Source organism: Gallus gallus, chromosome 17 (genome assembly GCF_016699485.2).
Source record: "Gallus gallus isolate bGalGal1 chromosome 17, bGalGal1.mat.broiler.GRCg7b, whole genome shotgun sequence".
NCBI classification, from domain to species: Eukaryota; Metazoa; Chordata; class Aves; order Galliformes; family Phasianidae; genus Gallus; species Gallus gallus.
Window position 1 is genome coordinate 3,660,707 of NC_052548.1, and position 27,640 is coordinate 3,688,346.

At 45.0% G+C, this 27,640-nt stretch overlaps 2 long non-coding RNA genes across 4 annotated transcripts in view; one reads left to right on the forward strand and one right to left on the reverse strand.

Annotated features, from left to right (window-relative positions):
• The window catches only part of LOC112529996, a 155,240-nt gene extending 143,541 nt beyond the window's left edge, over positions 1-11,699 (forward strand). Inside the window, exon 8 of the long non-coding RNA XR_005840434.2 lies at positions 11,133-11,699. This is a non-coding gene — a long non-coding RNA (uncharacterized LOC112529996). The remainder of the gene's footprint in view (positions 1-11,132) is intronic.
• Positions 11,700-15,082: 3,383 nt separating this feature from the next.
• LOC121107059 lies at positions 15,083-25,898 on the reverse strand. 3 transcript variants are annotated; one of them, XR_005840437.2, is made up of 4 exons: positions 25,231-25,898; positions 20,237-22,627; positions 15,594-15,754; positions 15,083-15,500 (listed from the first exon to the last, which is right to left on the reverse strand). It is a non-coding gene; the product is annotated as an uncharacterized LOC121107059 (long non-coding RNA). The 3 variants fall into 3 exon arrangements; XR_005840436.2 differs by having other exon boundaries at positions 20,237-24,396; XR_005840435.2 differs by lacking the exon at positions 20,237-22,627.
• Positions 25,899-27,640: the final 1,742 nt, after the last annotated feature.

Genomic DNA, 27,640 nt, shown 5'->3' on the forward strand with positions numbered 1-27,640 from the left:
AAACAGATATTCCAAATTCTTCTTCTTTTTTTATAGAAACTTAAACCTGTCAGTGAAACCACCAGCAGGACTTTCCAATTCTCACTAACATTAAGGGATATTTCTGTTTTTTTTTTTTTTTTTTTTTTTCTGGTTTCCATTCTTTCTCTTTTCCTTTTATTTATTTTTTTTTCACCCTCTTTCTTCAACATAGCAAAATTGGAAATTAGTGCTGGCTTGTGGCCATGGCTGCATCTATGAGGCCATTTAAAGTTATTGCTCTCTGCTCCCTATGGGCTAGTAGGAATTTCAGCTGTGATCACAAGGAAAAAAAAAAAAAAAAGCACAGATGCTAGAAATAATAATTAAAAAATCAGAATATGTAGTTGTCTTTATGTACTTGGAGTCATGGGTGAAAAGTAGCTAATACCACAACGTGTCCTGTTGCGCTGAGATGCTGGGGTTGCTCTGGGGAAGGTTCATGCTCAAAGCCATGGGAGCGGCTGCTCTGTGCTGGGTTTGGGCTTATGGGTTCTGCCTGCCCCTACGTGTGCAGCAGGAGAGAGGGAGAGCTCTGAGCAGCCAGGAAGGAATTTGCAGCTTCATCTGTATTCTAGTTGAGAGTTTTGCAGTTCATCTTGTGCATGACCTGACCTGTGCGGGTCTTCTGTTGTAGCAGCTTGGCTTGGGCTAGGATTGGGAAGGTGGACATTAGATTGGTTTGTATGGGCCCAGCATTTTAGTGAAAGGATTTGCCATCTTAAAAAATATCCTTTTTGGCTGCAAACAGGGAGACAAGTCACTGCACACATACACACTGCTAACCTTCCTGCATGTACCAGAGATCTTCTGTGAGGGAATGAAGGGAAACCTTGAACACACTCAAATTTGGTGAAAAGGTGAAGGACTTTTCAGTCTGTACCAAGAGACTGGGAGGGAGGGAGGTATTCTTTCTTTCTCCCTGCACCAAGAGTCCAAACCATGTCCCACATCCATGAAACAGGTGAAACTCTGAAATGAAATGAGTCACCAGAGTGCTTTGGGTCCTTCAGATGTTTTGCTGCCCACGGAAGCTCTGGATTTTCATTCCTTTGAAAATGTCAGCTTTCCATCAGCTTTGAAATCATCCCATCTGGTCACTGGTGGAGCTGCGGCCCTACACACCATTCCCTGACCTAAAGGCCCCCCAGCTCAGTGATAGCTCCGTACTGATTTGTGCAAGGATTGCACTCCTGGTGCTACAGTGTGTAGCAGATGTGCCTCCTTGTCCCCAAGTCTAGTCTCACATCTTTGATTAACAGCAAATTGAGACTGTAGTACTTTCGGACCACTTGTCCTACAGCTCCATTCAGTGGCACATCCATTTCTCAGATGATGTTTCTCAGATTATTTTCAATGGATGCAGGCCCATGCTTCCCTGAGCAGAGGCCTTGCCATACATTTCCAAATTTAGGAGAATCCTTTACATTTCCACCCTTGGGTTTCCAGTTTCTCCCATGGTAGTTAGATCGTGCATAGGGAACTCCTTGCTTTCCTGTTTGTTGGGAAGGGTTAAAAAATAAATAGCAGCCTGTGTTCTGGGGTGCCAAACTTTTTTCTTCTGCTCCGTCTCCTTTTGATTTAAAAGCTTTGTTTATCTCTCTGTAAAGTCACTGGCAGGCCATAAAGAGATATATTGCCTTGGTGCAGACAACACAGACTCCGCTCCTGGGAAAGCAATGGACTGTGAAGCTGAGCGTGTGCGTGTGTGGGCCCGCTCGTAACTCAGGACGGGTTCTCTTTTGGGAAGCTCCCAATGGACACTGCCTGCAGCCGCTTTCGGCTCCTTGTAGGAGATCTATGCATGAGTCCAGGAGGGTTGGTCAGTCTCTCGCTGCTTTTGATGTTCTCATAAAGCCATCACTCCAAGGCTTGGACTTCCAGTGCTATTGAACTCGGTCATAATACGGTGGATAAAGCACTCCCAACAGTTATAGGATTTTTATGGAGAAATAATGTCGTGTCAGAGCCCAGCCTGGCTGGGCACTCCCTGTTTGGGCAGCATGGAGCAGTGAGAGTCCATGTCAATACTGTGCTCTGCTTCGCAGCCACCACCATCACTTCAGCCTGTGAGTGTGACTCCCTTCGCTGTGCTGTGCTTGCAGGCTGCCCACCCCCCAGCACATCCCTGCCTGCTCCTGCTGGCCTCAAAGGTGGGGAGGTGGAGTGGGTGAATTATTTCTGTCTGGTACTCAGACTGCAGAAGCTGCTTATTTAGCTGAGCAGAGGACACTTGGATTTAATCTTCAATGAAATTGACTTGTAATGTCCTTTTTGCTTATCGCCAGAGGAGGAATCTTCTGAAAAAGAGGGCAGAGCACCAAGTGCAGCTGAAGTACTGCCAGCATAAAGGTTATTGATCCTGCAAGAGGAGATAAGGAGCTGCCTCCTTCCTCTTTTAATAGCAAGTCATGCTTTGTGGGAATTCCCTACCTGGAATCACAGATTTCCAGAAACCCGTGTGTAGGCCTCGAGAATGGGGTTGGAAAAGAGCACGCTCCTTCCTTGAAGAGGTTCCTCTGTGTGGAAGTTTAGCATGAAAACCACAGATCAGTTCCATCCCACTGCTTTTCTCTACACATTAAGTGACACATACTGAGAGGAGGCCCCTGGAGATTAATGCTTTCTCCAGATCCAGTTTATCTTTGGAACTTTGGACATATTGAAAGCATGGGCTCTCCGCTGGCCACTTCGCATCCCCAGAGCACGCACCCACCCATGATTTGTGCTGGTGACACAGGAGGGGCTCCAGCTTTGCTGCTCTTCTGCAGCTCTGGGTCACTGTGCTTGAAAGGCCTCTAATCGCAGCCTCCATCTCAGCTGGTTTGCCTGGAGAGAAATCATTAATACCTTTTTTACAGTGAGGGAAAATCTGAGAATTGCCAGCAAATCTGCAGGAAATTGCTTTTCAAGTGACCGATGATATGACCTCTGATTTCCTAATGATCTAGGAAGAGTTCAAGCCCAAGTGCTTGTATATGCGGAATGCCAAATTTATATATACAAAGCATCATAATTACTGTCATGGAGATTTACAGTGCTTTACAAATCATTAATAATCATAATAATAATATTTACCATAACTCTTTCTGGCAGATTAATTGCAATTTTTTTTTGACCATCCTTGAACTACTTTTCTTACAACATCTTTCCCATTGGCATGGAGTACACAAAACATAATATATTGATGAAAAGGGTGGCTTTATTTGCACGTGTTTATTTGAGACGAACTCAGCTATTTGCTATTGGAGTGAAAGAATGAGCATCAATGAATCAGCAAATCTTTTAGCACAGTGTTGAATACTGCTACATTTCAGTATGTCATTAGTGGGTGACATGCTCCTAGATGGTTTGGTCAGGCAAGTGTGATTCTTGCTGCTCAGCTAAGGTACTGTTTGTAGGAATGGGTATCTAAGATGCTTGTTTGTACATTTAGGTGTATCTAAGGCAATACTCATTTAAGTGAGAAGCTTTCATGTCTTTCACACTTGCTTTGGGGTGGAATATCCACAAATGATAAATGTCAAGTTTAGGTTAGACTGACTGTTCTGTAATTGATGGACTGAGCTGATACAAATTCTTCACTCTTCTCTAAATACCATCAAGTTTATGAGCTTTAGAGAAAAGAAAAAAGTAAGAAAATGTTTTCCCATTTCCCCTGCTCTCCTGCTCCTCACTGTATAAGAGTTGGAAGCAATTTTAGATGGGATGGAAAATAAATATAGGCACACAATAATGTTTTTTCAGTTTGTGATTTTGTACACTGGTGTGTTTTCTTGTCTTTTTATAAGACAGAAGTCTTTATGATGAGCTATTTTATTGTAGAAGCTTTATGATCTTTCCTGCCTTTTTTTCTGGACAACATACACTGTTCCTGCCAATGCTATGGGTGTTGGTTCTTTTTATGAACTATTCTATCTAGGTCTGGTTTTACCTATTACTAGAAATCTGGTATTAATAGACCCATATCCTATGGCTGATTCATTCATTTGAAAGAGGAGTTAAATTGTTCTTTGTGCGTTTTGACGTTGTTCTGTTATCTATTAAATACAATAAGTCAGGGAAAATTAACATTTTGTATTTCGGCTTCATGCCTCCCTTTGTTTATTCATCCAAAGCACATTTTGGGTGTAAAATGATGATTCCACTTGCTGTGGTTGTGCAGCCTTGGATGGGAAGAAGTGGTCTGCTTAATTGTTTGCAGGAACGTTACCCACTGGTCGATGGTTACCAAAAGTCTGGCTGGAAGATGTACCACTCACATCTCCGGTTGTGCGCACCGCGAGCTGCAATGAGTGAGTCCAGGCTGCAAAAACATGTAACCTTATATTGAGACAGCGCTTCAAATGTATCCTACAGTAATTTAGTCATTTGTCAGACCAACATGGGCTTCAACTGCATTTGGGGTTGTGGCGCTAGGCTCCCCACCGAGGTACAACAACCTGCGTGCTATGAAGACCTCCTCAGGATAGCAGACAGAAGTCCCAAACGCCCCTAACCTCAGCTCTATGTCTCATCTAATGTTCATCGCTGCGAGAGACAATTACAAAGCCTTGTGTGCCATAATGCAAAACATCGAGCTGTTAGTGCCTGCTGACACGGAGGGAAATTGTCATAGTATTTCTCCCCCACGTGCCTGTCCTTCAATTTAATTTTATAGTGGGTGTATCATAGAATTCTTTTACGTTTCTAAAAAAAGACTTAAAGAATCTTTGTAAAAGAAAGTGCCAAGCTAACTAAATGTAGAAATCGTGGCCAATTCCCCCTTTAATACTGTTAAAACAAATGCAAATTTACAGGCACGTTCATACGAAGGCTGTATGCCAAAGGGCATCAGAACTAAAAACACATCTCAGAACATAACACACATAAAGTGGCTCGGGTGATTCGTGGGGTTTGATGCCTGGAGACAGAACACAGCTACACGATGCTCTTTAATCTATTTCTAATTCATGTAGTGCTCTGCAGTCTGGGCTGGGGGCTCCCGTTGCGTGCCCAGCACCAGGCGGTGCGTTCCGTGGGCATTTGTTCATTCTCCACTCAGTGTAATTCCAGAGAGGTCATTGCAGACAACACGTTCTCCTTTCTTTGGTAAATTAGAGGGTTTCCCGTCCTCCAGAGTCCACAAAGGGCTTTGTGCAGAGGTTCAGGTATGGGAGCCTCCCAGCTTAGCTGAAACTTCATGCTCCTTCCTATTTTCATACTGACACGTATGTCATCAATCCTATTGCAGCAGAATTCCTCTAATCGGAAAACTATGCTGGTGGAAAACCTGTCCTCACCCCCTGAAAGTAAAAAAGGACAGTGGGGCTGTTTCTGTTGCTAGTGAATCATATCTGGTAGGAGTCGTTCCGCCACACCTCCGTGCCGCCCGGCCGCTTGCTTTGGCTGACGCAGGCTGGGAAGCGCAACACACTGTAATTGCTTCATTGTGGTGCTTCAGGAAGAAAGGAAAACAGCTATTACTGTGTGTGTGCTGCTGGGTTTTTTCCCCTATTGCTGTTGGATGTTTTGGTTACAGAACGCGTCCAGCGCTCTGTTTTCTTAACTTTCTATTGTGCAGGTGGAAGGCTGAGAATGGGTGCGTGCAGGTGGTGGGGCTGGTTCAAGAGAGGAAACATTGGTTTAGGACAATATCTTCATTTGTAAAAAGAGAGCAGAACTATTGCTAGTTTTCCTCCTGATCCTCCTTCTGGAAGATAAGGCGGCAGCACAGCTCCATTCCTGGAAAGCACACTGTGGCTATAGGCTTACTGCCTGTGAGCTTTCATCTCATCTTCAGCTGCATAACAGTTAATGGAGATTTGACTTTGAGCATTACTGAGTATTTGTTTACCCATTTGGCTGTGGATGTAAATATGGACTTTAATGGTCATTCTCTGGCTGAGATAAAGCTCCATAACTTTGGGCACTACCTGTAAAGAATCTGCTCTTCCATAAGGCTGTTCTGAGAAAAAGGCACACAAAAAAAGCCCAGCTCCAGTAAACTGAGATCAGACCTATTACTGGAGATATCTAGAAATTTATGACTGGAAAAGGTATTAGGTTGTGACCTGCTGCTCTCCTGCTGCCGAGGCTCCAACGGTGATTAGGAAGAAGTGATTTCATTGCCATATGAAGGCTGCTGCCCTCATTCCTGTTGCTTTTTTTTTCCTCATTGAGGAGCAGAACGTGGTATTCAGGGCTGAGGGGAAAAAACGCCTCGTGCACATGCACACCAAGCATTATCACTGCCAGCTCCTCGTCTTCAAAGCCCCTGCCTGCAGCTCCCTCTGACTAAGTCCACTTAATTCCCCACCTAAGAGAAAAAAGGAGAGTTCAGAAGTTCAGGGAACTTTGCAAACCACACGCCTGTGGTTGTCTGGGCTGGAGGGTGAAGGGTTAGGCTGAATGGCTCGGTGTGCTGGCACCGGTCACAGCCCCGCAACATTTCCTTTTGAGGCAGCAAATGACCTAAGAGATGGAAAGCATCCCACATGGCTGGGGGGCTTGGAAATGTCCCCTCAGATGTCACCTTGGGAGCTGTGCTGTGTTTGGAAGCCTTGTCCCAAGTGCTGGGAATGTTCAGCATAAGATTGTGTATTCATGGCCTCAGCAGTCTCGTATATAACGCTGTATAGCATCCCCCTTTCCTCCCCACTTGTTAATAGCAGTAGTTTCCTATGAAGCTTAAAGTACATACAACATTTAAAGTTTATAACATTTATAGATCGCTACAGTAGCAGGAGAGTCGAGCTGATGAAAGGATTGGGTGGCTGCCCTGAATTAATATGACCATAATTTAATTCATTTCCACTCCTTGCTGCATACAAAGCCTTCCGCTCCTCCAGCAGCACCTTTGGGGCAGGCAGTGCAGAGGGCTCAGCGCTGGGTGCCGAGCAGGAGGGTGGCTGGTGTCCTCATGGGGGGCAATGGGAGGTCTTGGGAAGGGGGTTTGGAGCTTGGGAAGTAAATAGGAGAATCAGAGGTGTAGGTGGAGCGGGGAGTTTTAAAGCAGGCTCTGTGCTGCAATCTGAAAGTGAGAGACTTCTTTTTTTCTCCTTGAAAATTTCCATCGCATAGAGCCTATTTGCTCCCAGAGATTAGCTTATAGGCTGGTCTTTTCCATTTATCACCATATCGCTTTTCATCCTTCCTTCTTTGCCCTTGCCACTCCCTGGAGAAACTGTGTTAGGAGAATACTTCTTGTAGTTATAACTCTATATAAGTGCAGTGAGATGCATTTGATTGTGATGCTTACTTTTTTGTTTGTTTGTTTCAATTCCTTCTCCCATCTGTTCTGCTTGGTTCAGCCAAGAAAGAAGGATCATTGAGTGCTCTATAACTTATCCCTTGGAAGACCGTGGGGTGAGGAGGCAGCTTTGGATCTGCCAGTGCTCAGGGTGAGGAGCTGGAGGGGAGAACAGTGATTGGGGAGGGAGCAAGGCACTCTGGGTTTTCTGATGGGCTTTGTCACCGAGTCCAAGAAAATATTACAGCACAAATCCATGTAGCAGCCAGCTTACACTTCTGACCTTTTCATATTCTCCTCAAAAACTATGTATGACACTGTTTTCTGTGTACAAACTTTGAAAGCTCTCTCTATTGACTAGTAGAGCTATAGAAAGTAATATAACAACAACAAAATAAGTGACTGACGTTACTTCTCTTAAATCTGAATCCATGCATCCCATGCTAGGGTTTCTGTAGCATCTGAGTGCTCATAAGCTAAGGGATGGGTTTGTTCTAGGATATGGAAAATTCAGTGAAAAACAAGGCATTAAGGAAAGTAATAGCTGGAGATGATTGAATGGTGAGCACTGTTCTTCATGGACCTGTCCTGAACTCGTGCCCCAGCGCAGCTGGAAGACTGGTGTTGTGCTTGGAGTAAGCCTAAAACCAAAGCTGAAGCCACTTGTGCTCGTTAAAGAGCCCAGGGCAGCTCTTGGCCTGCTGTGTGAGCTGTGCTCAGACACTCATCACTGCCAGTCTCCTCTGCGTTCATTGCAGCCATTTATATGGATTGCAGCTTAGTTAGGAGTCTCCCTGCATCACTTTCTTCCTCCATTTAGTCTGTGGAGGGAGAGTACATCTAAATTAAGTTTCTTCTCTAAGTTGCTTTCTGAAATGTTTTTATTCCCCTACTAAGTATACAAGAAGTCTGGAGAGATTAGTCTTGTGATTCAGGCTGAGTATCTAAAATTAAGTGATGTTTACATCCCCCTTCTCGAAGCGTGTCCTGCATCCTCATTCAGATGAGACCTGCCTTGTCCCTTCCTCCTAGGTTGCTATGTCATCTTAAAGCATTTCCAAGGTGGCTGCGTGGTCCATTGTGATCCCCTGTGCTTCTGTGAATACCTAGATGTGGATGGGGGTGATAAAACTCATTTTATTTGAGGGAGCTCGCACCCACAAAATACTGCCTTAAGTAAGAGAAACGTTTGCAAAGCCTTGTGCAAGCCAAAGGACAAGAATTGCACAGCCGAGAAAAATCATCCTCCCCTTCCCTCAGGTAATGCATCTGCAGCCACTACCCTTTGATTGAGGGCTGGATGAAAAGTTAAGTGGATGAGAGCAGAACTGCGATACCTAGAACTGCTCCCAACAAGGGAGGTCTGGGTGATGGGCTCTGCAGGGACAGATCAATCCGGAGCTGCACCGGGGAACGTGTGTGCTGGGTTGGGCGGGCAGCATGGCATGGTGGGCACCGGCCTGCCTGAAAGACAGCTCCTCTGACTCATCAGCCGAAAGCAAAATGAGCTGGATGTATTTAAAGCAAAGCTCTATTTTAAAAATTAATGATCTGCAAGAGAGAGAGGAGAAACGGCTTCTCTGTAATGCAGAAAAAGGCCCTGATGACCACAGCCTGGGTCCCTTTCCAGATGATGTCATCATCCGTCTAAATAATAAATTTTTAACGACGTGGAAAAAAAAAGAAAAAGAAAAAAGAAGGAAATAAAAAAAAGAGGGGGACTCTGTTTCAATGAGTAAAAGTAGCTGGTGGCAACGGAGCCTAAGGAAAATATATGGTTGGGTGAGGTTTCTGCCCTGTGTAATTAGATTATCCCAAGTGTAGGAGTGTGCTGCAAAAGGCACATTGAAATGCCAGTAATTGAGTGCTCTGTGTCTTCCCCTGCCGCATACCCATACAGAGTGGAAAACTGGGGAACTTGGAATATATATATAAGGCAGAGGGGCATTCTATAAACGGGGTTGCTAATAATAGGCAGTTAAGATTAGAAGGGAAAACATGGGCTCTCATCAGCCCGGAGACCAGGGGATATTTCCCCTCAAAAATAACAGGCCATGAGAAATCTATTGAAATGGATTTGTGTTTGGTTGACAAATGTATGCGGCCCATTACCAGTAGAGTACTCACAGTGACTCTTTAATGCAGCCTGAATTACTACAAACACATTCATTTTTAAACGTGCTCAGTTTTGTTTTGTAGCTGCCCTCTGGCAGTGCTGTGTGAGGTGGGCTCGGTGGAGGGGTTGTGGCACCAGTGTGGACTGAAGGCTTTGGGTTTTGTCACTTCATGCCTGGGCACAGGCAGCCTTTGGGTGTTTTCCATGGGATTTCAGCTGGAATTTTCATGAAAAAAAAACAACAACCCAACAAATCAAACAATAGCTAATAATGGGCGGGACATCAGAATGTATCTGAAAGCATTTTTTGCTGTATTTTAAGTGATCTGACATCTGGATCTGATTCTGGGCTTCGGGTCGTGAGCACCGTGTGTTCTTGTACAGATAGATGGTCCTCTCCATGAAGAGCCTACAAGCTAAGGAGACCCGGTGGCACCAATTCTCATGTGATGGTCAAAGGATCAGTTACCCAAAAGTACCCCAAAAATCATGTCAAATCTATGGACCAAGGCTGTTTCTTCAATCTCAGTCTTGGGTTTTTTTCTCCCAACTGTATGTATTAACCCCAACCAAAGGTTTCACGAACCTCAGCTATCTGGACCTCAGACCCTAAAAGAAACAGATGTTTTTCATGAGGTTTGGGGTTTTGTAACAGGAGATTTCCATGGGTTTAATACCCAAATCTACACCTGTTCCTCAAACTATAAGGGATAGATTTATGTCATGCAGTGTAGTGGGCTGATCCTAACACCCTTGTCGTGAGACAGATTTACTGTAGCTGTCAAGACAGATTTGCTGTAAGAAGTCAATACCTCTCAGCCTGCCGGTGCCTTAAGGAGAAAAGGACTGGATGTTTAATGCTGTAAATATTTTATTCTTGTTCTGCTATACAAACCTTGCATGGCCTCTCCCAACCAACTTCTATTATGCTCCAGTTTCTCATGAGTAAAATGGGGACAACACTTTTGAGAGTGAAGGGGATAAGACTGATGAAGAAAGGAGACTTCTGACCAGGAAGATGGAAAAAAAGGTGTCTTTTCTGTACCAGACCCCATGTTTTTGTTCAAATCTTCCCCCCCCCCCCCCCCCCCCCCCCCCCCGTTTTCAGTGCTCATTTAATAATCACTTTAATTTCCTTTCTTGTAGTGCAAAGAGATGCACCTTTTTTATGTCCTTCAGCCTCTGAATCTCTTGGACTCTCTCTCTTGTGCTACTACTGTTCCCTTAGCAAGGGAAAATTCATCTTGGAAGACTTTGTTGGGTTTGAGAATGACTTTCACAGGGCCCAGAAGAGTTGCTGGAGTCAGCAAGATTGACTGAGGTCTTCCTGGACTGGAAAGGCAGAGGAAGAAGGTGTACATTCAGTCTTGACTGTTGAGCGCTCCATGTCCCCTGTGAGAAAAGGGGATGTTGCTGCAGTCACATTTGGGTTTTTCTTTTCTAGACTCAAATCCCCAGTCACTAACTTGTCCCTTACATTCCCGTATTTCTCCAAACACTGAAGCATACTCTGGTCACTGGATTTTTTGGTGGCTTAGACTCTCTCATCCAGCTCAGTCTGCCTCATTCTTAACCCCAACGCAGATTTCATCAGTCCAACGTACACTTAACAGGCTCTTTTTTGTTATTAGCTCACCTGGGTTTTGCCATGGATGGCCAACTGATTAAATGTTGGCTCTGATTGCGTGCTTTGTCTTTGTTTTTGATTTGGAGCTAATTTCTGCAAGGCACTCAAAGTAAGCATGCACGTCTTGTCTTTTTGTACAGGGTCAGTTCAGCAAAAAGATGAGCCCTGTGGATGGAAGGACACCGAGCTGGCAGCAAAACCAGACTGTATGAGCTGACCCTGTTCAGTGCAAACAGCTCATATTGGTGGGATGGCTGGAGGCACCCCAAGTGTGCTGCACTGGCTGCAGTGGGGTTGCAGAGCTGGGAGAAAAAGCAGAGGAGCTGCCAGTGACTGCTTGGATGTACGGTGTGTGCATGGAGGAAGCATGAGCCATTGCACCAGCTATTTGGCAGTTGAGGAGCACATCAGGCCTTCTCTGAAATGTGAGTTATACCGTTTCTCAAAACTGCATGTAGCAAGAAATGACTGGGAGGCCAGCGATTCATTCTGGGTTAATGTAAAGGTACCAGAGGGGCTAATATAAAGGAAGAAAATTGATACTGGCTTTGCAGTGCTTGTGGTGCAAAAATGTGTACGGATGTTTCCCAGGGAAAGAGTGGAACAATCCAGTGTGATATTAAAAACAAAATATACCCACCCAACAACAAACAAACAGCCATGGGGACATAGGGGCTGGTAACAGCGCCTGGATATCTGTAAATCAGTGCAGACTGCAGGTATTTGCTTATCACCGTGCATTCCTTTGGAGCTGAAAGGAAAGAGCCCTTCTGAGATGGCAGACATCATATGAGAAAACGTCGTGTGAGTTGTAGCACTGTGATTATTGTGTCAAACATACTCTGGTGTGCAGCCATTGGAGTTGCACGGGGGATGGATATGACCCTTTGGGATGAGCACTCTGGGGAAATTAAAACTAGCTGTAAAAGCTATATATAGTTGAAAAGGCTATGGTAACATTTTATACAATATGAGCCATGTTCTATTCTTTACAGAAACCCATATCTGTAAAAAAGCAATTAGAAGTGCTTCCCTGAAAAAAAAAAAAAAAAAAGAAAGGCAATTGAATGCAGTGAATGAACTGCAGGAATTGTACAGTTTCCAGAAAATGGTGGTAGTGAAGCATTTGTGGGATCCATAAAGTCACCATAAATTCCTAACTGAATATGGATTCACTCTCCAACTCTAAAACCACAAGATTTATTTCCTGCTGGCAGGGGAGGTGCAGCTCGCAGAGCTAGATGTGTCCCAAGGATGCCAGCAGGTGGTGGAAGCTCCAGCATGTTCCCTGTGTGCCGTGTTCCCAACACCACGTTGACTGGCTGTGTCCTTCCAGGGTGGGAGGGCAGGCCTGGGGTTGTGTTGAAGAGTTCTGTGTGGTTTCAATACCTGTGGCTGTGTATGGGTAGTAAGGTTTACCCGCATGCAATATGGTAATATATATGTCCTGTTGGAAAAGAAGAGCAACATGGTGGGTGCAGTGTGGAAGATCTGGTTTGGGCTCAGGTGCTGACTTTGAAGTCTGTGAGCTCTTTTCCATCTCCATGTGCAGAGGGGATGCTGTCTGAAATCCCATGAACTCTTTTCTCACAGTGAGGATGCATGTGGGTGATTCACGTGTTTTGTGGTGCTCACCCAAACGATGCAATAAAGAATGCTTCGCTTCCTTTCCATGAAATTCCCCTTGTCCCCCAGACTGTGGCTGTTGGACGTGTGCTTTAGGCAGCAGGCTTTGCTGTGGCCAGTGGGCATTTGATTTGGTGTGGTTTTCCTGTCTTTGTTCGCCTTGATCTGTTCCTCTGCTCTGCTTCTGCACAGTACACTTCAGACCCACATTTTCATTCCCATGCAACGCTGCTCTTACCACTGAGTGTAAGATGCACACCAGCTCAGGACCCAAAACGTAGAGCAGCTGCCTGCAGTAGTGCTGGGAACGTGCACAGAGACATTGATTTGGGGTTAGAAAATAGGAAGCTAAGTCACAATGTCAGACAGGGCAAAGTAAGGCAGGGCAATAAGGACCGAGAAGAGCTGCACTGAAATGGAGAACTCTGTGGCTGCAGAAACTTGTAATTATTTGGGCTCTGTCAGAGATGAATGGCTGTGTCTCTTTCCAGAGTCATCTGCATAGCTGGGTAAATGTGATTGCATTGATTTAGCGCGTCTTCAAGAGTCTTTTTACAACCACAGGAGCTAGAAATGTCTTTTGTTGTTGTTGCCTTTTTTAATGAAAGCTGACGTTCTGGAGCACAAGTCAGCAGGAAGTGGGGTAAGTTTATTGGCTGTTTTGGTGGGGCCTGGAGGATAATTCTTCCTTTCTCCTGTCTTTTGTCTGCTCAGACTGTAAATTCATTGGAGCGCGGACTGCTTTCTACTGTGTGTCTTTATAGCTCTTGCTTCAATGGATCTGCACTCTCAGCTAAATCCCCTAAGGCTTAACAAAATATAAATTAGGATAATGGTATAATATGTTATATGTTAAACGGTTGCGGGAGGTGGTTTATTTACACAAGTTATCACCTTAAAAAAATCAACAACAAAAAGTCCTTCTGAACTCCTGGTGAGAGTTTTTTTGCTGTGTGGCAAAACCTGTGCGTTATCCTATGCTACTGAGAGCAGAGGGTGGCTGGATGGTGGCTGTGTCCTGCTTTAGGGGAGAGCACACGGGCTGGGTCCAGACCTCCCAACTTCTTGAAGCTGTGTTTCCTGTTACCAATGGGAAATTACTCCCTGCAGTTCCTTTGCACAGGCTTCAGTGGTTGTGTTGTGTTGCACAGTCCCGTGGACAAAGCTTTGTTACCTAAGATCATCTCTTGGAAGGACCAGAAAAGACTTCTTCCTCCTTCACCCCTTGTGCAAAGGAATCCTCAGTGCACTCCCTCTCTGTTAAGAGAGAAGGTCATGCTACATTGGACAGATGTGGCAAAGCAGAACACAACAGAGCTGTGGTAAGCCTGATGTGCTGTCATGCTGGTGGGGCATTTGTATCATTCCTTCCTGTAGGTGCGAAAAAAAAATGACACAAGTGGACAGACTGTAGGATCCAGACTGTTGTGCATGTGTACGAGCTCAGAAAAAGTATGTGGAGATGGGCTGCCCTCAAAATCCAGCACAGATTTGCTCATCTGTGTGGTGTGCAAAATGTTGCCTGCTATCACTGCACTGGCTCTACCTGCTGTCTGTCCCTATAGGTGTTTTGCTCAGGGTGGTGCTGAGACCTGTGGGTCTCTTAGCATACTGCAAGTCATGGAAACTGGTCTCTAGCTCTTGTTTTTAGTGTAGTTAAGCCCAGCAGCTGCAGAACTTCCTTTGCACGGCTGCTTTGAGGGACCTGCTGGCAGTATCACCGAGCCATTTGGAGGCATTTTTCTCTGGGCAGAAGCAGTGCTGAGCAGCTCTGAAGTTGGCAAATGGTACTGCCTCAGAAGAGCCCTGTGTGCAGGCTGCTTGGTGCGGTTCACAGCAGCCTTTCTCCATTGCCTTTCTTCTGTTCCTTCATGAAATGTTGCTTGGACATCCCATATCCTTACCCTCTCCTTGATATCTCCTGGAGGTCAGCACAGCCCTGCCTGCACTGCAGCACCGTTACATTCAACATCTGTATGCCTGCATTTCCCAGGGCCTGCTGTTGTCATGCTTCACCCTGGCTTTCCTTCCTCCAGAGCAGCCAGCACAGCTCAGACCCGAGAGCCCCCCCAGCCCAGCAGTGTGCGAGCCGGGCTGAGGCCATGGGGGGAGGCAGGAGCAGGCGCTGCTGTCAGCTCCATGCCAGTGACAGCACCACGACATTACTCACTGCAGATTAATGTGGGAGAAGGTCCTCGCCGACAACCCCTGCAAAACAGCTCAGCTTCAAGTGGAATTACAGTGGTCCTTTTAGATAAGTGTATTTTTGCCAGCTGATCCACAACAGCACTCCCAGTGGTGGGGGAAAGCTGAGACTATTACTGTAAATACAAAAGGGAAGACATACTTGGCATCCCTTTACATTAGAGCTGGCTCAGAAGAACGCCTGCGTAGCTGTTCCGCTGCCAAGATGGATTGCAGTCAGATAGTACACATTGCAAAGGAACCAGAGCACACACTGAGATCTGTTGGCTTTTTTTTTTCAACAATAGTTTATTTGTGTTTCAAAGGGATAGTTACAGGAATCCAGATCAATATGCTTGTCCAGAACTGTGCCTTCCTATTTCAGGGCCTGGATGAATAAGAGGTTACTTGAGTTCACATGCATATGGAGGATCGGTGCCGGCGGTAATGTGTCCTCCCAGGCTCCTCATTACTTTTCCCTTTTGAAAGGAAACGTGAAATAGCTGCAAAACTGAAGTCAACATTGTTCTGGTTGCTGAAGTTTTATTTTCTTCCAGCAATGTCTGCATGGTATGCTGTTGTTCAGTCCTCTCATGAACACCCAGCCTGGTCATGTCACAACAGGAGATAGTGGTGGCTGAGCACCCCATTCCAGAATGCTTTAATGGGCCCTGGTTGGACCTTTCTCAATGCGTGTCCTGAGAACATAGAATTGCAGAATCATTAAGGCTGGAAAAGACCTCTAAGATCACCGAGTCCGTCCACCCACCCATCCCACCGTGCCCACTGACCGCGTCCCTCAGTGCCACGTCTCCACATTCCACGAGCACCTCCAGGGGCAGTGACTGCAGCACCTCCCTGGGCAGCCTGAGCCAACTCATTGCCACTCATTCTGAGGAGAAATTTTTCCTAATATCCATCCATGTTGGGGTTCGGAAGGAAACAAACACTTCTGAAACAGAAGGAAGATCGTTTCAATTCATTTTTAATGGAATATTTTAAAAGTACAACTTCAAAGGAAAGATGTTCAGCATTTCCCAGCCCCAAATTCTGAGACCATCAATATTTTTTCATGAGTCCAGCAATCTGCCCCTTTTGTTGGGACAAGAAAAACGGTTGAACGAGTGGAGTTAGTTGCATGGGTCTAAAAATCTGTTTTCTGCTTGGTTATCCTGCTGAAATCTTTTGAAAAGCTGGTTCAGACAGCAGTTTGTAAGTGCTTGAGAATTAGACCTGTAATTGCTTTGAAAATCTGCTGTTACGTCCTGTATTTTTTCTGCTCTTTCTAAGGGACACAAGCAAAACAGGATTTTGAATAGATAGAGGTACCCAAATGTTCCGTGTGAGAGTAAGATATTTTCCACTATGGAATCATCAGCCCTGATTTACAGCAAGCAATACATCTTTGACATTTTAAGCAAGCATACACAACTGCTGCACCTGGGTTTTTGAGGTTAAAATTGTGTCCATGACTTGAGCATATATGGTATCTTGCTGATGATGAATTATGCTGCTCATACTTTGAATGGTGCCACTGCATTTTTTGTGAAGCGTAGACTCAACAAAGTATATCAGCAGACGGAGCCAGTTTCTTCTGAATTTCAACCTACAACAACTTTCTCAACGCAGACTGGTCTATGTCAATCCAAGGGGCTATCTTGAGGAGTGAGTTCCAATGCAGCAGCACTTTAGAGTTCAAATTCTGGTGTCACTTGGCACATTTTTAACGTCTCTTGCTTTTGAGATGACATCCTGTTACATGAAGAATTTTGGCTGGTGCATGGTGTTCTCCTTTCAACTGTTTTGCATAGCTGAGGAAGACACCATCCTGTCTAAATCAGTGCAGTTTGCAGCAGCGTGTCTGCCCTTTGCTGTGAGAAGGGCTTCTTTAACCTTGGCTCCCTTCTGTCCATTTTTCTCCCATGTGTTTGTGCATTGCCCAGCATGAGAGGCGGGAGGTCGCTGGTGGTGGCAGTGCTGCAGCAGCAGTGAGCAAGAGAAAGGAGCTGTGGTTCATTGGGGATCTCACTCTGAACTGCATTAGAAGGTGAAGACTTGAAAAAGATGCGTGTTATCTTCTATTGGCCACTGCTGTTAAGGTTTTCTCACCTGAGCTGATGGGATGAGAGGAACAGGGCAGATTCCTTCTGGACACCTCAACACTATGTGTGGAAGAAATGGCTTTGCAGTCTCAAAAGAAGCAAAGCAAGATTTCTGCCTTCAGGAAATGCATGGATGGGGAGCCAGGCATGATTGTGGGGTGTATTTCAGGAGACGAGCTCCTTGCAGATCCAAGTCCTCTTAGAAAGAAACTTTCCATGTGCTTCTGCCCCTGGAGGTAGAGGACTGGTCCCCCACTGCTGGGATGAGAGGGGCAGTGCACACACTCTGGAAGATGCTTGCTCAATCCTCCCTGACCCTATTAAGGACTCAGAGTCCCTTGCTGTCCTGAGCACAGTAGAACACTCTGCATACTGACATCGCACTGCAGATAACTGGCTGGAAAGGAATTTCTTCAGGGCTTATACTCCACCTCCACCCACACTCACAGTCCCAGAGTCACCAAAGAAAGTTTAAAAATACTCTGCCAAACGTTTGCTCAGTTAAATTGTTGGGCCTTTTTGTATTTAACCCCTGTTTTGATTGCTGATTGTTTTCCCATCTTCCCTTTGAAAAAGTTTCTCTTCCGGGGGTGATCCACAGGAGCTGGATGCGTAGGAGACTCCTACAAAACCTGCCTTGGCAGCAGTCACTTTGCAAGTACTCCCATGCAATTCTTTTCTCTGCACACTTTTCTGATCTGGGAGATTTATGTGGCTCTTTTTGATGGGAATCAAATCAGGGCTGGGTTTCAACATCTCTTGAAGAGAGAGAATGCAGGGCGCAGACTGCATTGCAGGGAAAATTACCCAGCGCATCACGTGCCTGCTCATTTCTCCGTCTTACTTTGTTCTTAATGTTCTCTGCCTCTGTTCAGGAGTAAAATTGCTGGCTGTAAGGCAGAGGAGTCTTGTTTATGTGTAAGAAGAGATCGACTTTAGCTTCTGTTTTTTTTTTCTGTGTGCATTGCACAATTTTTGGAAGAACCACTGGGCTTCCATGTCTGTTGTACCTGCAGCATGATGCCTGCACCAGGTCTGCCTGGGCTCCTGGTTAAAGGTGAGCAGAAGGAAGGCAGACTGCAGCTCCAGGTTCAGCTTCAGCCACTGTACCTCCAGGGACTGAGGAGGACGTGCTCCCAGCCCCAGTGGCACCGTTATGTGAAGAGTCATGGCCTATCCCAGCAGCGGGTCCCCCAGCACTGGCATTGGGAATATACTAACTTTGATGTACAGTCAGCACTTCTCGTAGGAAGTTTATAGCCCCTTCATTTATCAGGATTTTCAATGTGTGCGTGGCTGGGGAGGAATTAAAGCAAGAGATTTATTCCTCCAGGAGGTGGGTTCATCCTGCTTCTGGCAGGGGCAGGCGGTGGAGAGGACGAGCAGTGTCTGAGCGGGCAGGCAGCACGCTGCCAGCTGCATCCAGATGAGTTTCACCTTAGCAGGTCTGCTCCTCAGAATCCCAAGAGAGCCCCCAAACAAATTACCAATTACATTTTGTGCTTTAATTAAACAGAAAGGTGAGCATACTCTCTAGTTTTGCTCTGAGCCGGTGTTAAATAGTCTCTTGAGTGATTACAGACCCAGCAAAGCAGAGTGATGCTCACTGCCTTCCTTCACGTATCTATCCTTTACTTCAAAGCCTCCCATGTGAGTGGTGGGTTTGGTGTCCTCCTAACCTGCCCTAGAGAAGCTTTGAGGCTTGGGGATGGTATGTAGAGCTTTGAGCATCTGTTTAAGTCAAAGGTACCCATACTGTTAATAGCTGGCTGAGAGATGCTCAAAATCCAACAGCATCTGGGCCCTGAGCGTAAGACCTGATATTAAAGCAACGAGCGTTACCCAAAATTTGTGCCACGGAGGGAAGCATTGGCAAAATGACAGGAGCCCAAAGGTTGTGCTTCATTTGCATGTGTATTTGCATAATTGCAAATGGATGAGATGCACATTAATAATCACACTTACGTCTTTATCATTCTCAGAAAGTACAGAGAAATTTTCTTGCTCTTTGAGTTCATCAGTAATAAAAACCTGCAGTGTCCTCATTCTGTAAATGCAGGGAATTAGGGACACCTTGGGAGGGACATGTTTTATTATTCTGTTGGATGCGTCTACCCTTAAATCCCTAGTCCATAAAATTCAGCTGTGGACTAGCTCTGGGCAAGAGAAATTAACTGTGAAGGGAAAAGGGCAGCTTGTATACTAGTGGGGATATTTCAAGGAACCTGAAAAAGCTGGCATCAGGATCCTGCTGAGGTTTGGTGGAAGTTCCATGGACACTTGCTTTGTTCAAAGCCTCAGCAAAACCCAATGGGGCATGACCAAGGATGAGTGCTCCTCTTTTGGCATGTTCTGCTATGTAAGGAGTTGGTGGGACTGGTTTAGAGGGGTGTATCTGATGGAGCTGGGTGTTCTATAGTCTGATAATGTCCCGTGGCAAAGAAGTTACTTCTCCAGTAAACAGAACAGAAAAAGGGTTGAATAGGGAATGCAGAAACAGGACTTTGCATACCAGGAAAAAAAAAAAAAAAGCCTTTCTTTGCCAGTTTGCCCTTTTTTAACCTTATCAGCTAAATTTCCTCTCCCTCTCCTCCTTATATTTACTATGCAAAGTTGTTCTTTCCGATACCACTCTTCTGCGTTATGCCATGATGGCGTTGCCTAATTGCTGAAAATCACAGTGCTTTCAGGATGGAGACGGACAGATTTCTGCAAGTGATGGAATTACAGTTATCAGTTGCAGGAGGGACACAACTGTGATGGTCTTCATTTAATGGCTCGACTATGTTCCAGCCTGGAAAATCTGGCTTTGCTCAAGAACTTCTACAATGTTTTTGTTACAGTTGGCCAGCAAATGAGAACTGAATTCAACAAAAGACATTTTTTTGAGTTTCTAATGTTTGTTTTCATTTTTTCTCAAATTTAAAACTTTTAACATTTTTCAGGATGGGGGAGGTGAGAAGATGTGATTACATCCCTCCCAAACCATCAACATCCAGTGGCTTGGATTGAGATGATTCAAATGCACAGTCCTTTTCTTTATTCAGACCTTGAGTCAAATCCAGGCTTCCCACATCTAGGTGGGTACTTTAATCATCTCACAGGGCATTCTGGAATGTATTCTTGAAGCACTTCTTGATTTCCTTCTAAAACAGCAGTGTGACTAAAATTTATCACTTCGGTGTTTGGTTCAACGAATCAGCTTTTTCTCAGAAAGGCAAATGAAGGCAATAGAGATCATTGCTCTTGTTCCTTCATCTTCTCTGATGGTTGTGCTCTAATTATGGAATATTACCTTAATTGATAAAGTCAAGGATAGGTTATGTACTTACTGCCGCAACATCTCACTCTGATGTCTCTCATGGGATACTGGCTCCAGAATTTTCTCAGTGAAGAAAAAATCTTCCTTAATTTGTCCAAGGAAACAACAGCAGCGAAGGAGGGCACGGCACATTTGCCACTGCTGTTGTGCGTGATGGGAGTCCTGTGATTCTGCAGTAAACAACATGACGTTTCAGCCACCTGCTTTGCTTGGGCAGGATGAACTCATTGCAGGTGATTGCAGTTCTGCTGTATGGCTGCTGAAGGATCTGGGAACCTGCTGAGTGCTTGCATGGTTTTGTCTACACTTCTATTCAGACGTCTTCAAATGTACCTAAACTATACTAGTAGGAGACTGACTGGTTTCTCTAGAGCAGAGTTCTCATGTTCTTCCTCAATAGGTTTGCATTTTACCCTTCAAATAATGTTTTTGCCCTCAGAGTCATTGTGGCTTCTATGCTTTCTTTGAAACTGTATTGATCATGTAATTAAAGTGTCTTCTGCCCGCCTTGGGAATCTCACAAGATTGAGACCTAGGCTTTCTTGGCTGGTTTCAGAAACCTCAGTCTGTCCTTCATTTTAATCTCAACTCCCAACCTGATTCTTGCTTTTGCTTACAGATGTTGCTGCCTGTGCTCCTCGGAGCCCTCAGCGATGCAGAACTCAGTCAGCCCTCTAAAATGAGATGACTGTCGGTCCCTAACTGTGTTACTTTCAGTCCCTCATTGCAACTCTCTCCTTTCAGTGGTGGTATGCTCCTGTCCCCAGGCCCAGAGGAAGACAAGGGGAATCACTATGCAGATGCATGGAGATGCAGTCCTTTCCAGCAAGTCAGTGGGAATGATTTGAGTACTTTTTATGTAAAGGTATAAATCTGATGGAAGAAATAATGATCATTTACTGTTCAAACCATTATTGGTTCCCTTTAAGTTGGCAATGAGTAATGCCAAAGGTGCTTACATAAAAAAGACACTTTGGAAATATGTCAGGCTAATTGATTAAGTCATCAATCAGTAGTAGTAATACAAAGTGAGCCAGTAAAAAAGAAACAAGACTGTCAACCATTCAGTCCCTTTTCCTTTATGCAGTTTCTTTCAGAGCTGCTATTTCAACGTCCTTCTCAAAGTTATCAATACTTTTAATAACTGTTTGGGATGGGATAGTACAGTTCCAGACACAGCTAAATTATTTTGGGAAATAAAGGGTTTTAAGAAGTTGTTTTAAGGAGTAAAATACACTCTGGTAACAAGAAGAGGAAAGTCAAGAGTGAATGTGAGTACACTCTGGCACAGAGCTTCCCAGCTGAGGAACATAATGCAAAAATCCTATTGGCCAAAAGATTTTGTCCAAGACTTCCAAAGTCCAGCATTACCTATAATCGTGTCCAATCTCTTGCTGATCCAAAAGCCAATTTTTAAGCTTAATTCCAGCTGAAATTAAAAACCCACCCTGAGATCTCAGATTGGTGAAAAGGGCCTGTTACCACGCATGCCAGAGATCATTTCTTCTGCCACATTCTGGACCAAGTGCAATTTTGTCTAATAAAAACATTTCTGGCAAAGCTGTACATTAAGAGTTAGTGTAATCGAATCTGGATGTGAGGAAAGCATGCAAATTTGCTTCCAACTCAGCAAGAGTTAGGCAGGATTTAATCCTCCATGTATTTTTATTATGATATAAAAAGCTGTTATATTGGTATTTTTAATACATTTATCAAAAGGAAACTGCGAATCCAAAGTCACTTCCAAATTTCCCACTGATATAGGAATGAGTAGCTGAGACAATTCCGAAGTGAACTGAGGCAGTGGGATTTTGTAATATGGATTTCGCTGCCAGAAGACCAGCATGCGGTTTGACTTTGAACCAGTTCACACCAGACCTATGCAAACCTTTTCCCTGAGCATTTGCTGTAGAGTGAAGCTGATTTTTTTGCTCCCTGCTCTGTTTGTGCACCATTTTCTGTTGGCTTTGCACGGATGTTTAAGCAAGCCATAGGATCTCCTGGGAATACAAAGCCAGTCACCAGCCATGCACCAGCACACACCACTTAGAGGCCTAAGAATAGGAGACAGCAGACTTTTCTATTAAACCCTCTTTCTTTTTTTCTTTTCTTCTTTTTTTTTTTTTTTTTTTGAAAATAGCTTGGCTTTCATTTACTCACCTAAATAAGGTCCAGATTTTCAAAAGAGCCAAATAGATTGCATGCTGAACACTTGCGAAAATAGTTTACATTTCATGTCTATGCTTGGGCTGAGGGCTTTCAGAAGGCTGTCCTTGTGTTTCTTGTACAAACCGGTGGCTGGGGACACTCTGGGATTGATTCTGCCTTATGTCCCTGGGGTTTGCAGTGATGTGACACCATTGGGTGCGAGTGGCTGGGCTGCTGGGATGTCCTGTAGGAGCTATAAGAGGAAATGTAAGGGTCTGTAGTGTGGTATGCTGGTGCTTTGTTCACGCTCTATACACATGGCCTTTGGGTCTTTGGCTGTGTTTCTTGGGCTATTTAATGAATCCTTGGGGCTCAAAAGAAAGTGGTTCAGCTTTTAAGTCCTACAAATAAGATACTTGGAAGGGACCTGATTTTCAGACCTGTCTGTGTTCTTTGAAACATCCCAAATGAGAGCAGAGGCACTCACAGCTGTTGCTCGGTTTCGTTCTCAGCCTGTGTGCTCTGACTTCTTGGTCTGCTTGTTTGCTATTTCAAAGTCCTGCCTCCTGGGGATTGGTGAGGACAAATGCATTAACACTAACAAGTGTTTGGGAAGGAAGCTGATAGAGCCTGTAAATCGCATATACAGATTCTAAAGCCCAATTTCAAGCAGCCTAGAGGCATCTGGCTATCTTTTTATTCTTTCTTAGTACCAATTACTTTTGGATGCTGAACAACCAGTCCTGAAGCATGACTATACTACAGTATCTTTCATCCTGAAAAATCCTAAAACTAGGCATCAGATATTACATAAACCATACAGGGATCATTTTGCCCATCTTTAGAAAGCAATCTCTTGTGAGTTTGGAAAGTGTGAGAGAAGCAATGTTGTGCAGGAAGCACCATTTTTAATCTGGATGCTTTCATCTACACAGTGGAAGTCCCTTGCCAAAAGCTCTCTCATCTCTGACCCCTTATTCAGTGATATAATATAGTTCCTCCTGGGGTATCAGAGACGCTGAGGTCAGCCTTGCAATGTAGTCTGAATTACGGATATTAAAGAGGATAATTGGCATTTCTACCACCTGGTACAGTTAATAAGACAGCATCCAGATCAACTATCTAGAGCCCTGTAAAATAATCATAAGGAGAATAAAGCTATTTTATAGCAATAAAAGTATAATAAGGTCCTCTAAATAGAGTAACAAAAGTTGAACGAACCCAATATTAAAACACTATATATTATTAGGTTTTTTTTTAAGTCCATAACAAGGAGATCCTTTGGCACACAAGTATAAAATCAAATTTAACAAGCAAGTTAAATAAGCAATTAGGAGTGGGGATTTAAAACTTTCCAGTCTCAGTTGCTCTCATTTAGCACAAGCAGAGATCTGCCTTGTGCATTGCAGGCTGTCTTTAGTGGTGGCCATATCTGAACAACAGTGCTATCAAAGAGGTGGTCACCTTCTGATAAAGGCTGAGGACCTGATTCTCGTGATAGGTCAGATTCTCTGGAGTGACCCTTTCTTACATGACAGTTTTGTGTCCACATGCTTAGCCAGGGCCTCGGGAGACCCAGATTCAGTTTTCTCTTCTGTCTGGAAGGATGCAGACCCAAGTTCCTTCTTTCCAAGAAGGATGTCTGCCCAGGGAGCTGACTGCTCTGCAGCACTGACACTCCAGTGCTGGAGTTAGTTTTACTGGTCTCCTAATAAGAATGTAAGAGTCATTGGATGAGGAGGAGGAAAAAATCTGGGGCCTTGTAAAAAGTCTAAGGCCTTCTACCACTTTGCCAGTGGTGGGAGACCTGAGTTCCTGCTGCAACTCCAAGCTAGTTGAATGGTTCTTCATGGAACAGCTGAGCAAGCAAGGAAGCAAAACCAGAGGAGTTTGGGCAGTTCAAAGGAACCAAGTGAGGTGCCTTTAGGGTTGGCAGAAGTTTTCAGGTTGCTGTTTTGAACGTAGGAATCTAAATTATGCCTGTCAATCCAAGTCCTGTTTTGGCTTCATCCCGATGCACTCCTAAAAATAATTACCTTTGTCTTAAAAAATGTGTATACACCAAGTGAGAGGCATATTTTCTGTTGGATGAACTCTCCCAGGAAACCATACTATCTTTCTAGCTCAGCCACTGGGATTTTGCTGGCAATCCGCACAGCTATGTGTGAGGTCCTCGGTGTTGTACAGTGACTGATACTGCTGGTATTCACATTTGCATCAATGCCATTTGAAAACTCTGGTCACTTACAGCCATGAAGTAGACAAGCATCCTATCTGTTTTTCTAATTGATGAATGTGTTGTGAACTTGCTTAAAATGAGGTTTGATATTTTTTAAGCCATTCTCTTGAAGTGTTGTTACAAGAGGGATTTTGCAAAGCTGGACTGGTGTGCTGCCATCCCTGGCAATTCTTTGTTGATAATGGACTCCATCACCTTTAAAGTCTCTGTTTCTGCAATTATTGGAAATGTCATGGATAGTAGCTGACCAGCGAAGTAAAGACAACCAACTGTTTCAGAGGAGTACAGGGCTTCAGCCACATTCTGTGTTGCCATTTGCTTACTGCGTCTGTCTTGCTCAGGAGCATGTCCTGGTTTAACTCTCTGCTCTACAGCAGCAGCACTGGCCCTGCAATCAGCACTTGACTCGTCCCTTTTCATTCTCCCCTGTACGACCGAATATTTCCCTTTAGCCATTTTATTTTTACAAAGAAACTTTTATCCATAGCCACATGTGCAGAACTCTCAAATGGGCTGTTTCAAATCTAGTCAAGGTCATTGAAAAAAGATATTTTTAAAGTGGCTAGGGCTCTTAAAAGTCCTTTTGGATTCCCCAGAAGCAAAAAAGCAGCACTTACCCTGTAAGCCTTGTAGATCAAGGATTTGAGTATCTTTCAACTTCCTAAAGCCTGCGCAGACTTTAAACTGGTATTCCCAGCTCATTCGCCAAAAGAAGAGGAGAAAAACTAAATGAACTGAAAGCTTTTGCCTTGAGGTCTGGTGCAACAGGCCTTCTGAAGTCTGGAGTCGGAATTGTTTCAATCTATGTAAATATCGGGAAATTAAATTCCATATGTCCCATGCCAGATGCTCCCAGCTGCTGCTGCTGTGTGGGGATCGGTAAGTAGACAGTTTAGCCTTGTCAGGCGGGGGAGAAAAGATAATAATTTCTTGAGAGGATGAGAAGGGGCTGGATTGCCATCTTGGGGTCAGGGGGTGATGTGTGCCAGTACCTAGCCAGGGAGCTGACAGCCAAATTGCTGGGCAGTCACTGGGAGTGCCGTGAGAGGCTGCAATGGGCAGGTCCCATACAGGGCGTCACAGGACTTGGCATGAGAGCTTGGCTTCCGTGTGTGTTGTTTATTTCGAAGCATATAGAAATTGCATGCGTATGGAAAACAGGCTTGGGCCATATGATTGGCTTGAGTGGGTAAATGTGATTTTGCTGCAGCCTGGGAAAAGGAGCCCTGAGAGCACAGACACAGCGCTGAGCCCAGCGGACACCATGGTGCCCATTGTCACCAGTGGCTGGGCCGTGCCCCACCCTCGTTTATCAGCCCGGCTTCAGACTCTGGGCCAGTCCTTATCTGCATCGTACAGTTGGATTGCTGGTTGATTTGATAGGTTTGTTATTTATATCCCAAACCTCGTGCTGGAAGGGAAAGAAGCAGAGCGACGCGACCACAATTTCAAATGACCCGTTCTTAAAAAAGCACACCCGCCCCAATGAAACCAGAGAGTTCGGAATCCTCGTGGAAACTCCAGCCGGCTAAAAATAGGCCGTGCCCCTCACACGCGTGCACGCTGCCCGTTGTGTCCCACCAGAGGCCCTCCCCAGGGCCCAGCCCACGCTCCGTCTTTCCTCCCCTCTTTTATTTCAGCCCTGTGACAAGTGGAACGCTCCCTGACAAGCAGCGCCTTGCGGCTGGCACCATGGCTGCAGACGCTCAGTAAACAGCAGCGCCTTGGCTGGCTGTGGGACGCGGGAGGGCCGAGGAGTTACTCAGCATTCGCTGTCTGAGGAGACGAGAGTTAACTGTGGAAAAAACCTGCTGCTTTATTGTTCTAACCTTTATTTAAATATAGAATCTATAACCCGTTTTTCCAGGGGATGTAAAATAGCGGGTTGTTGTTTTGTTTTGTTTTGTTTTTGTCTCACTCACAACGGCCCCGTCCCATTCCTGAGGTATCACATACTTGGTATTATTTTATGACACCGACGGAGGGATAGTCTAGGGGGGAAAAAATAGCCAGCAGCCGTGTGTGGAATAAACCTGCGGGAGGGAGATGAGCAGCAGCTCGTGCCAAGCCCATGGCCCCCAGGGCTTCCAGCATGCTGCCAACACAAAGCCCCGCTCCCCCTGCAGCACTGCCAGCAGGGCCCAATGTGGCCGTCCCCGCTGTCCCACTTAAAGAATTATTTGTAAGCTCTGCTAGTGAGGTGTATTATTAGACGTGATATTTTCTATGGGATGCCTGGAAAAAGAAGGACAGAGGGGGGAGGATACTACATGCGCGAGGCGAGTTCCTTGCAGCTGCCAGCGTGGTGGTGCTCGGCAGTGAGGTACAGGCAGCACATTTGGTGTTGCATACATGAGGAATCCCTTGACACAGCCATTCCTGCTCGCCTTTCGTTTCCCTGTAGCGTGCTTGGCTGAAGATTCGGCCAAAGACTTTTGCTGGAGACTGTAAGATGAAATATCGTGCTTGTTCTCGAGCAAACCTGAACACATCCATGGGGTAACATTTTACACAGAGGGAGGCTTTTTAAGTTATTAGACTTCGTGCTGCATTGTTCCTTTAAGTCCCTATGGAAATCTGGGCCTCATGTAGTTAATCCTTTACTGATATCCAGGTCTATGTAGGCAAGGCAAACAAACTACATGTGAAGAGGCTGCGTCATGGTGGCAGAGAGAGGAGAGCCCTGAACCCCTGCGTACCCAGGCATTCCAGAGGCTACTCTGGACTTTACATCTCTCACCTTTTCCATATGGTTGGTTTTGTGCCATTCTCTCAGCAAAGAACTTTGATCTGCAAAAGGCATGTTTTTTTTTTTTCATGAAAGATCAAGTTTGGGGGCCTTAAACCACATCAGAGCAGCCAAGGTGTGCGTGTGACTATGTTGACAGAAATTCAATGGATGATCTTACTGCTTGCAAGTCTGCTGCCCTGATGCTTCCCTTCTCTCTCTCTATCAAGTGTTTTCCTGATAACCTAGGATGTATCCATTTTTGAACGACTGGTGTTTTGATTGTTTTGACTGTGACT